The sequence below is a fragment of the Chelon labrosus genome, assembly GCF_963514085.1.
Source record: "Chelon labrosus genome assembly, chromosome: 7".
In the NCBI taxonomy this organism is placed as follows: domain Eukaryota; kingdom Metazoa; phylum Chordata; class Actinopteri; order Mugiliformes; family Mugilidae; genus Chelon; species Chelon labrosus.
The window spans coordinates 8,376,715-8,389,325 of record NC_140343.1 but is presented as its reverse complement, the minus strand read 5'-3'; positions in this window follow the sequence as shown (position 1 = coordinate 8,389,325).

Below are 12,611 nucleotides of genomic sequence, written 5' to 3'. Positions count from 1 at the left end.
CATCTTCAAACAGGTACTTCACTTTGAAATCTCATCTCGGCGTGATATCTCAAGGCGGCTAAATATACCCGGCTCCCGCGGCCGTCGGAGCGTAAATACCGCCCGCGCCACAATCGCCGTGCATGCAGAGTCTCAAGTCTGTCCATGCAACTGTCCACTTGTCTCCGCCCGTCTCCTCCCTGCCCCCTCGCCCTCGCCCCCCCTCAGTCTATCCTGTTCGCAGGAGCTCCTGGAGAAGTGCTGAGGCACTGCATGCCTCGCACATCTCTTCTGGACTCAAGCCAGACAAATGTCATGATGCTGTGATTAATCAACACCACACAGGACAGGAGCTTTAAGAGCGCTTTACCCTGAGAACATGACCTACAGCATATACTAGGTCAAAGGCTCTTTACCTTTTTTTCCCCCCTCCCCCAGTTGAAATGTGTTTATTGAAATACATTCCCCAGCTGGAAGGTTTAATAAATGCAAATATTCTTGCAAAATCTTCACGCCCTATTGCAGATGAAGAAAAACATTTCTAATCTTGTGATGAACCAAAACCACATGGTCACATGGTCACATGTGGTTTTGAATAGACTAAATCCTATTCAATACAGGATTTAGTCTGAGCAGAGTTACGTCATATAATTTATTGGTTAAGGATTAAAATACCTTTTTTTCAAGCAACCTTGCAGTATTCACACATGCTACAAAAAATAAACTGTCACACACTGCAGGACTAATAAGATAGCTATGATGCACTTTATTTTCATCTTTAAGTAAAATAAATTCTACTTTCCAGGAAATTTAACACTGGTTTGAGTTTTTAATTTTATTTTTAAGGTAAAAGACAAATAAATATTACAAAATTTAAATTTGAAAATGTCAACCCTACAGTGTTATTGTAGGGCGTAAGAAGACTTTTTTGCTTTTGTGAAAATTTTCAAAAATGTTCATTTTCATTGAGAAGATCAAGATTAATGACATTACCATATATGGTTCCTTGCCCTTAAGTGGTAAACAAATGTAAACATGTATTTAAACCATTAGAACATAAGTGCTGATTCAGGCACTTGTCAACATTATCACATTAAAGCAGTTATGCTCAGTGTTCATGCAGAGGTGGACCTTGTAGACCACATTCGACCTGAGAACGTTGTCTTGATCTTCTCTGATTGGCTTCTTGAAAACCACATGATCCTAAACCTCACTGAGACGCACGGGGACGCAATTCAAAATTTGTGCTGAAGTTACCAAATATGGTTTCTCATCGCATAAAGTGTTAACAATACTGAAAACGAACAGTTACTTAATTTATCATTTATCATTCATTGACGTGTCAATGAATTGTGCTTGGTGCAAAAAGCAGATTAGTAAAGAGATGTATGTATGTATGTATGGATTCATGGATGGATGGATGGATGTTTGGTTCCCATGCACCTAACAGAAGAACATCAGCAGATGCAATAAACTATTTCTGAATCAAACACTGGAATGTCACATGCTCATGGTCTTAAATCAACTGTATCGCGAGAATAAGTTAAGCCACTGTGAAGCAGCAACTTCACAACTTTTTGTCAGGCTTGAATCAATCAAATGTAATTTATTTTTACAGTTAATTCCTGTCCGAAGAGACACCTTTTTCACTGTAGGCGTACACCAATCAGCCACAACATTAAAACCACTGACAGGAGAAGTGAATGACATTGACCATCTTGTGACAACACAATGTTCTGTTGGGAAACTTTTGGACCTGGCATTCATTCGTGTGGATGTCACTTAGACATGAAGCACCCACCTAGACCAGACCAGGCACCCCCACCCCATAGCAATGACACTCCTTGATGGCAGCAGCCATCCCCAGCAGGATGCAGCCTGACACAGACACACACACAAACGGTTTAGGATGAAGAACACATAGCACAAGGGGTTGACCTGACCTGACCTGACCCAAACTGATCAAGTATCTGTGGGATGATCCACATATTTGATTTGTTTTGTTTCTCTCAGAAGTATTACTATTACTATTATGTTTGTCTAATTATCAACTAGTCAGTCACCCACAGAGTGAAGTACTTTAAACTGCACTAAATGTTCTAAAACAAGTACAGTTTGATCGTACAGTTCTCTGTCTCACTCTCTCTCTCTCTCTCTCACTTTATGTCCGCTCAGCAGACTGCAGCTTTAACATTTGCCTTGGACAGACAACGGTCCACTCACCGTCCACTCGGGAGTTTCAAAATACAGAATGATTATCATGTGTATAATTTTTTACAATTCTAATTCCCGGGGTATTAAAAAGGTTAGATTGCACCATTAGGTTGACTGTGAGCACAGGTGCTGATTAAGTTGATTCACTGAGGCAATTACAGCCAGATCCCCTTTAATTACTGTGGGTTTTATTGCAACTGCGTGATAATGGTGCACGGGGCCTGCAGGAGTTTTAGATGGAGATGAGATTTGCAAAGTATCACACAAAGACACAAATCTACAGGATGGAGGAGATCCTTCACACACACGCGCACACACACACACACGCACACACACTACTCTGTGATATTGAGCAGGGAATACAGGGAATACTAACTGGACAAAACTTGCAGGCAACCTACTTCATGGCAGAGACAGATGCTAGTTACGATCCAAAAGTCAAGACTGGTGGCGTGTGTGTGTGTCTATGTGTGTGTGGTGAATGATACCCACTCCTAAATTCATAGCATGTCCTGCCACACACACTTTACACACACAGACAGGCTGACAACCTCCTAACCTCCCGCATTCACACACACACACACACACACAACACACTTGCCACCCGGCTCAACGCAGGCGCGCAATGAGAAACAAGCCGACAGCTACACAGCAGGCAATATCCCCTCCCTTCAGCCTCGGTGCCTGTTTCGGATGCATCTGGTTAGCAAAAGCTGACAGAGGGCCGGCCATGCCTCAGAGGACAGCAGAATGAGGAATTTCGTGGTTCCTCCGCATCACCCCTGAGAAGGAGGAAGCGCAGGAGAGTGCCCCCCACCCTCCCCTCCCCTCCCGCCCCTTTCCATCCACAACACTCACTCACACATAAACACAACCCGTGACGCGCTCCTCAGATTCCCTGTCGCCAGGAGTGGAGATCGAAAGCGGCACACACATCCGTTATCTAAATGTTAACTCCTGTGCCCTTCTTGTTGTCACAGCCGGGCGAGGTTAGCCAACTCTGGGTGAGGAGCTTTGTTTTCGGGGCCTCTACCACATTGTAACCCTCTACCCGCGGGAAGAGAGAGGAGGAGTCTGACGCAAACCCATCGCAGCTTGATAACAAGTATTGTTACGTTACCTGTGAAGCAATGTACTGCAGTTTATTTTATTTTGAGAAGGCTCCTATTGACTTCATCTCTAGGAAAAGTCATATTAATACAAATAATGAAAATATACACTGACCAGGCATAACATTATGATCACCATCCTAATATTGTGTAGGTCTCCCTTGTGTCTCCAAAACATTTGTGACTCATCAAAGAATAGACATGGGCCTTCTGAGGGTGTCCTGTGGTGTCTGGCAACTGAATTTTGTTAGTCGGGGGCTTTGGGTCCTATGGGTTGAATAGAGGGGCCTCTGTGGATCTTCCCACATACTGATACTTGATCAGTTTGGGATCTAGTGAATTTGGAGGCCAGGTCAACACCTTGTGCTGTTCTTCATGTTTTTTTTTTAGTTGTTCCTAAACCGTTTTTGTGTGTGTGTCGGTGTCAGACCGCATCCTGCTGCCTGGTCTGGTCTAGGTGGGTGCTACATGTCTAAGTAACATCCACACGAATGAATGCCAGGTCCAAAAGTTGACTGTCGGTGGTTTTATTGTTGTGGCTGACGGGTGTAGAAGAATGCAGTACCCATGAGGCCCTGACATTTAAAAAATACAAAAAAATGTGAACCAAATTCAAATAGTTTCAACCAATTCAGCAAATTGCCACATTAGTTAAAGTTTAAGGTTCAGCTTTGGTTAACTTGTAGTAGCATACGTTTGCACCACAAATCCTTCAAGACTCAAGAGATATGTTTACACGGACACCGTGTTCTTCTGATAATCATCCCAGTCAGAATAAAAATGCATCATGTTACCACGTCAATCGTGGTAAAAAAAAATAAAAAATGATACGATCCGAATCAGATTGAGAAGGGTGGTGTAAACCTTTGATAAACTGTTCAGCAAGACAATATTAGCGCCTAACTTGATCAGATTATTTGTCAGTGGTTGGAATAAATACGGGTGTTGTTTGGTCCCATTGGGGTAAACATCGTGTGTTATCATGAGTTTCTGGGTATATCCCAGCTGTCATCGGGCGAAATACGATTTAGAATCACCACTTAACCTAACAAGCATGTCTTTGGACGGTGGGAGGAAGCTGGAGTACCTGGAGAGAACCCACGCAGACACAGGGAGAACATGCAAACGCCACACAGAAAGGACCAGATGGAATCGAACCCAGAACCTTCTTGCTGTGAGGCATCAGTGCTAACCACCACACCACTGTGCCGCCCAAGTTTGCAGAAATCAGTTAAGAAAATTTGTTTCACCTATTTTTCTTGCCATGACAAGCAAAAATATCTTCTTTTTCACGAAGTAAGACTAATGGAAAGACCGATATGGTGGAGTCTATGAGCTGCACACCATGCCGCATGGAGGGCGCTCAATTACACAAGAACTTGAACTCCTCTAACCTGCCTAATTAGAGCCAATTACAGGCCGATCTCTACAACACAGACAACTTTCTAATTTGGGGTAGTTTCGCTCTCAAACCGGCAGGTCCTAACCTCAAAAGGAAGAACGCTTCTGTACTGGACTGCAGCGGTTCAACAGATAAAAGCAGGTACCAGGTTTAATAATTGGTCTGCGGACCACAGTCTGTGTGACAGAACCTATAAAGATCTCCGCCTAAATATAGTCGATGGGTACAACAGAGTGTAAAGTAGGCCAGCGCAAAGTCCGACAAAGACCCGACGATCTCTTTCTTGCAGGTATCTGAAGTCAATAAGACACAGACAACAACACGGATGTGAAGGAACACAGCATACACTGTTAAACAATACGATAACAACCGCATTGAAAAAACAGCGATAACGACACAGCTAAAATCATGAATAAATTAGCGCGCCCATTACTCTCACCCCGCTGCGCCCACAGCCTCATTGAAATATAGGTCTTTTCAACACATATACCTAATATACTAAAAAAGAACATTTAAAATGATTCAGTGGCTTGTGTGAACGCATTAATTTTCAGTACTAAAAATATATTTTTAAGCAGGTCCTGGGCCCTGCTTCTTCCTTGTGTGGAATGCATAATGGATTCCTATGTAATCCATTATAGCTGCTGAGGGAGAGGGAGATAAAGAGTCTCCAGCAGCAGCCACCCGGGGTTGTTCTTCTTTAAATGAAGTTTTAATAAAGAACGACGGAGAGGCTGTACAAGGTCAATTATCAGCCTCTGCCCATCCTCTGCTGCTCTTCCCGGGCGCCTGTGCTTAGTTAGCCATAATACAGTAGCTGCCAGTCATAGGCCGCTGATCTACACGTAAAAACGTCAGACGCCCAGACGAAGGCTGAACCCATCCATCCAACACCTCTGTCAGTGTACGTTTACTGTTGACTATTTTTCGTCCTGACTGGCACATAAGGTCGCCTCCGTCACAGACAGGCAAATCAGGCGAGCTGACTGCGGCCGACGTTCATTTGTCAGCGCCCTCGTTGAGGAGGATATCTCTTTATGCATCAAGAATACGTTAAAAGTCACAAGGGGGAGAGGTGGAGATATTAATTTCGTCCGTCCGGGTGCTCGCTCAGCGTTGAAAGTTGAAAGCCAACCGCCCCCCTCCCCCCTCCCCCCTCCCACCACCACCACCCCACCCCCGACCCATCTCAAAGACTGAGGTGGATTTAATGTACAGGGTGCTTATGAATACGCTTATGTATTCATTTGAGCAATAAACGCCGGGCTGGGTCCCACACAGAAAAACAAACTGCCTAGCTTCCGGCGGCCGTTTTAATTAAATGCCATGGATTGTCAAATTTATCGATCCCCCCCCTCCCCTGACATAAGCCTGAAGGATGTCCTGTGCCATTTCCATATCTTTAGTGGCTTCTCCTGCTAATGTGAGGTGAGGGATGGAAGGAGATGGAGGTCTGCTTGGCTAAATTGGGCCTGGCTCTCACAGCTTGGAGCAGAGGGAGGTGTAAATGGATGTAGATAGGCTAAAGGGGGGAGGTGGGGGTATGGGGGGGGGGGGGGTGCACATGTCCTGAAGCGATAGCCCAAGAGCTGCAGCGAGGCCTCACTCTCGCTCGCTCAGAGCAGATCTGTGTGCAGATGGGTGTCTGACAGGCCTACAGCTGTTCTCCTAATTGTTCATTAAGTGTTCTATTGATTCCCTTATTTCAAGTACATGTGTCTTTCAGCCGCTGCTCTCCATGTGAAGTGGCAGACGCACACACATGCCCCACACACACACACACACACACGCTCACACCTACGCATGCATCCTGGCTGGGCCGGCATGACAGGGCCGGCTGATGCTGAAAATGTGAACTGCCACTTCTAATCCAAAGCCTCTTCTCTCGGCGGGGTCCGGCAGGGCCTGGGAAAGCTGCAGCCGCGGTAAACGCACCAGGCTTTTATTTTCCAAACTTTTAGCATCAATCAATTAAAGTGCTGGCAGCAGCATGGAAAAATGTTTAATTCCTTGTTAAGCGGCAGCAGCCTCAGATTGCACCTGGCTGATAAGGGAGCTTGTGTGAGTCTATTAGATCCTGATACTCTCGCCTGATTACTCGGAGAGAGAGAGAGAGTGCGAGCTTTATTTCGGCGGAAAAATGATCAAGAAACATCCAGACAAGAAGATTTATCCAGTCAATGGTAGCAAGTCGCTTTTGGGAGTCTCCAAGTCAACCAGAGCATCCACAATCTCCTTTTATGCAATTAAATAAGATGAAGATGTGCAAAAATGAGTCTGATCCTGACTTTAGAGTTTCCTTCTGTGGAGGCTTCAACTGAACGCATGCAGAGCACGTACAGAAGAAGGTAATTTGTCTCAGTGCTTTTATGATTTTATAGAAAGGGTAGCATTACGTGGACTGGTCAACGCTAAAGGGAGAAAAATCACCAGACAAACTGTAACCATTTCTTCCCCCCCCCCCCCCCCCCCCCCCCCCTTTGTTCTAAGCCCCACAATTTGGATTTCAAATTGGACTTAGCGCTTCAGTGAGTCAAGTCATATACTCCCAGCCTGGGTGGTCGTCTCCATTTCTTGGGCGAGGAAATTCTGTCGGCCCTCCTGCGTTGAGCGGAGTGATAATGTTCTCTGTAAAACACAATCAGTCACCTCCCTCCTTGCCTTTGTATAAGCCTTGAGGACCTCCAATCAATACCGGCTGGCTGGGTGACTTATCATTGCAGCCGGGCCGCAGAAGCTGAGCTGAGTTGAGCTGAGCTGAGCAGGGCAGGGCAGGGCAGCAGACGTCGGGCTGCATCCTGATGCAGACGTGAGGCGAGGCCTTTCTGCTGCATCAGTGAGCGGCCTGCCAGGTAGTGACCAATTTGTTATGAGCCGATGTCAAGAAAAAAAATGGGTGGGGGGTGGGGGGGTCTCTCAGACAGAGCATGGGTAGCGGCTGTTTACACAATTTCAACCTAGGAAACCAGTAGTATTTATTGTGTAGATGTAACCAGTATAATGCCGCTTGCGAGTGAAAGGTTTTGTCTGTCAGTCATGCTGGTGTTTCTAGAAACGAAAACTTGTGAAAGTGGCTAAGATGCAAACAACCGTCCATAAATGACAGCGTAATAGTGGGGTAATTTTAGGTTAAATTAGTGTAGCTATCTAAAATTATCTTGTTTGTTAAACATAGATCACTGATTGTTGTCGCGTACATTTTTCGTTGTATTGTTGCCGTCTGATTTTCGACGATCGCAATAACTTGCATCTGGATTTTTATGCTGCACACAGCTATCATCCTGTCACAGGCTTGGCCAAGCTGCCAACAAGTTAATAAAACATAAGTAAAGGTAGTTTACTTTAGCAATCGTTAGCTACGCAGATTTATTCTCTGATACTGGAGCTAGCTAAGCGGTCCTGGAATTTGCATGTAATTCTTATTTAGTGTGATGCTTATGAATAAATATAATTTAGTGGTCATTTCCAATGGAATTCATTTGGTCAAAAACATTTTTAGAGTCAGCTCATCATTTTTCAATTCAAAAAGTGCCATTTTCTGACTATCTCTCCCACGGTTGTTGGATGGATGGTGATGCAGGAAGACTGTGCCTTCATTGGACAATTCTCACATGTCCCAGGAACGGGTGGGCCGAATTTCAAGTTCCCTAGCCCCATTATTTTTTTCTTAAAGAGTTATTCATTAAAGTTTTATGAGACATTTTATAGTTGAAAATAAAATAAAAGTACTTCAGTTTAACATGTATTGTTGTATGGGTACAATATTCAGTTCCCAGGTATTACACTAAGAAAACATGTTTAAGAACATGTTTAAGACATTGATTTACTAGCCCTGATCTTTTTTTGTGTGTGTGTGTGTTGCAGATGCATTATATCTAACGACTGGTAACAACCGTGGTCTAATATATGTATAAAAATCTGAACCATGATGTATTTAAGCTAATCCAAAGACATTATTTATATACTTTACCACTGCAATTATCCCGCCATTGGGATTGTTCAGTTTGGTTTAAGTCACCTTTAAGTCCCTCTTTATCCTCTTCAAATCCAAACCCGTTTGATTTCAATTTATGTTGAGCGAGACACAGAAGACAACCTTGTATATGATTAACACACATCTACGACTTTTAATACCTGATACTATACAGCACAGGTGTCAAACATGCGGCCCGCCAGAGGGTCTAATCTGTCTAATCACGGGAAAAATTACACTGAAGACATCAACTGCTATTTTTCCAATAAAAGTAGTTGCTATTCGTAGGTTTCACACAGTTTTAGTAAGAGTTGTGGACACAACACGACACTGAGACATAGAACTAAACATAAATTGCTCTTCCTTTTTCTTAACGAATGTCCGGTTGTTCATTACATGCATTGTAATAGTGCAGTTCATTGAATGTAAACGCTTTCATAATGTTCTTCTTTGCACTAAAAAAAAAATGTATAGGTTAATACACTATTGTGTTACTGGTCCGATCAAAGATCAAATTGGGCTGTATGTGGCCCCAGAACTAAAAGCCAAGTAGTCTGTTGAGCTTTTCATGAGGAGAACTATAATCTCGGTGGTACACATGCGGGGGGGGGGGGGCTCTCGAAGGCCACCTGGGATGATGTGCGTCCCTCAATAGTTGTCTCTTGGCCTTGCTTGCCTCTGCAGTTTTGGGACAATACTTTCAAGGACTTTGCTTAACACTTGCACTATTGCCTTTCAGTTTTCTTTCGGCAGCAACCATAGGCCTAAAAACTCAGGATAGAGGGAAAGTGTGAGGTCACTTGCTCAGAATTATGTGCCGATCCAAACTCAGTAAAATAAAAGACCTTTTCAAAATTAACAACAATAAGGAATTTTAATTAAAGGTTATGGAACAATGGTTTACATATTTTGCCGTCCATCTGCCCTGACCTCCTCCCTATGCCACCCGTACACCCACAACCGCAGTGCCGTTAAACAACCATCACCATGTAACTCCATTTCCCTACAATATTTTGGGTGGTGTAATGTAAAGTACTCTGTTTATATTAAAGCCGCGTTAATTTCCCTGCTACTAATTTGCTAGCATTTGCAAGATCGCCAGCTGTCTCACGACTCGACCGAGTAAATCGCTTGAATCGGCTAATTGAAAAAAAAATTAATAGGCCACCACTAAATATGCATTTGAATTCATTAAACTTTGCCGAGCGTGGTGTGCACATGTGTGAACGGTTAAATCAATGATCTGCAAATGATCTGCCTGCCTACCTTTTTTTTTTTTTGTCTTAGCCACAAAAAAAATATTATTTTATGTATGATCTTTGGGGGGATTTTATTTATTTTTTATTTCTTATTATTTGTCTTCGCGGGCAATATGAAAAATCGAAAATATCCCATTGCAGAATTTCATGTGTCTTGGACAGCACAGGCCACGTAGGCTTAGACACATAGGCAGCAATTTAACTTCAAGGCTGAAGACGCTAGCGGACTGAAAATGAACCGGCAGAAGTCTAAGCTGGCCGACTGTTTACTAACATTTCAGGTTCTATGGCCCGTCTACTACAAGAGAGGGGGGAAAAAAAGCGGGTCGGAGGGATGCTGCTTGGAATTGTCTTTAACTTTGATGATGTTTGCAGCCGAGCAGGACTGTTAATGGCCTCTAATTGGGTTAGTGAAGAGAACATGTTGACATTTGCTATGTGCTCACAGTCCACGGCCTTGCTTTAGCCATTATGCTAATTCAACCATTATATATCAGGGGGTATTAATGGGACTGACACAAGTGATGTTACAGGTAAAGGACTGTGAAATGGTCTGTAAACAGAGGGAATTGATTCCAAGGCTGAACCGACTGCCACCGGCCTGCACTGAGCTGAACAGATACCCTCCTCCTTCTCTTTTTACCTCGCCCCATTCCTCCTCCTCCCACACTTGTCCAGCCTGTCAAATAGCCTCCGACAGCATTCAGCTGAAGCTGTCAGGGCCATCAAAAAGGTACCCAAACACGGTGTGAAATGCCGTCTGCTTACAAAAATGAGACTGGATCCGGATCAATACAGTTTACCCCTGTTGCCCAACGCCAGAGCACATCCATCCACACCGGCACCGTCCCGACTCTCTTCTGGGCAGCCCCCGCTCTGCTGTCACATAGAGACCGGGCTTATTTTACAGAAGCATTGCTTTTGAAAGCCTTGGGATGGGACTCAAAGCTGATAGGCAATTTTTTTTGTGAGGTCGATTTATTGTGCGCGCTTGTCTTCTGTGGATGGTCATCTTTACGAAATATTCTTATACGGCTTGAAGTGACTAGACGGGACCAGTCAGGGAATTTTGGGTCACCCCCAGTGGAAAAACGGTGTGGATGCTGCACTTCCAAAGTACATTCACAACAGGGCTGCAACAAACGGTTAATATACTCATTATTTTTTCAATTAATCGCTAAATTTTATTTATTTTTTTAATTTTTAATTTAGTTTTTAGTTTTAATTTTAAAAATATTTTTTGCAATTAGTATATTTTTTCTGAGTAGTCAGTTAATCATTTGGCTCACTTACTAGAAAATAATAATTAGAACTTCCTCCTTTAATTTATTCAAACACTTTCCCATAATAACATATTTTAACATGAAATCTATGATTGACTAAACCATTTCAAGCTGTAACTTTTACCTAATGACACTACAACTAATAAAGATTTACTCGGCGCAGTAGTTTTCTACAGTATTCTTAGCATACACAGTGTTGAGTATGATTCAAAGGCTTGTTTTATTTAACTGCTAAAGGTTGATCACACCCGCACAACTCAGATAGAAATCTGCTTTGTTTAGTTTTACGGGTGTAAATTTGCATGGACAGATTGCAACTTGCAAGGGAACTGCAACGCAGCATGGTCGTACCAGCCATTGCTTAGTTACGCTTTAGTCTTTGTTGAGTTCTTGACTAAAAAACAACAGATGAGGACGCAATGAGGACTCCCAGACACTGATTTCCAATTAACAATCATTAATAGTCTAAATATTGACACTGCTGTCTTGTGGTTTTAAGGTGGAAAAGCCGTACCTTTATTGTTGAGATGCTTTAACAAAGCGTGCATCTCACTGAGTAGATAGATAGATAGATAGATAGATAGATAGATAGATAGATAGATAGTATTCATTTTAATGACTGCACCATACCGTAATCAGACAGCCAGCACTGGCGTGGAAGTTTTCACGAGCTCCGACATTAAAAGAAATCCAATCCTGAACAAATTAAAATATTGTTTTATGCCTCATAAATACTCCGGGGAACCCAAGGCCTGGTTTATGTCATTACCGAGGCAGCCTAACAGCTATCTTGTAACAACAGGGGGAGATGACCATCGCCTGTCATGTTCATTTAGCTGTGGATGTGCTCACGGAGCGAGAGCGGGCCATAAAACTGGGGCCCTGCACTGCCACACGGTAATTGAATTACTCTACCGTCCACCTTTGTGTTCATTTACTGTCCCGAATAATAGTAAAACTGCGTGTTTTTGTCCTCCCGTCCTCGCAGCCATGAGGGAGAGAGAGCACACCTGAGAAGGTCCTACAGTATATATATATATATATTTCTTTTAAAATAATCGTTTGAAAAGCCGTACGGCCGTGTGTGGTTATATCTGTCAATCCAGGTGCCGCAGTTAACGCGGATATCAAATAACAGCCTGATAACCAGATCTGTCAGAAACACGCGGCTAATGATTATCTGCCTCTATATGGGTGGACGGGACGAGGCGCTGCATAATAAATCTCCTGTATTCGTACAGAGAAAATTCAACTTCTTCACATTTTTTTTTTTTTTCACATGATAGGGTTTGAATACGAAGGCCAGGCTAATAAAAGATTGCCCTGTCATAATGAATCAAGAGGGCCAGTGTCAGGTAGGTAGTGTGAGTCTATCCTCTCACATATCCATCT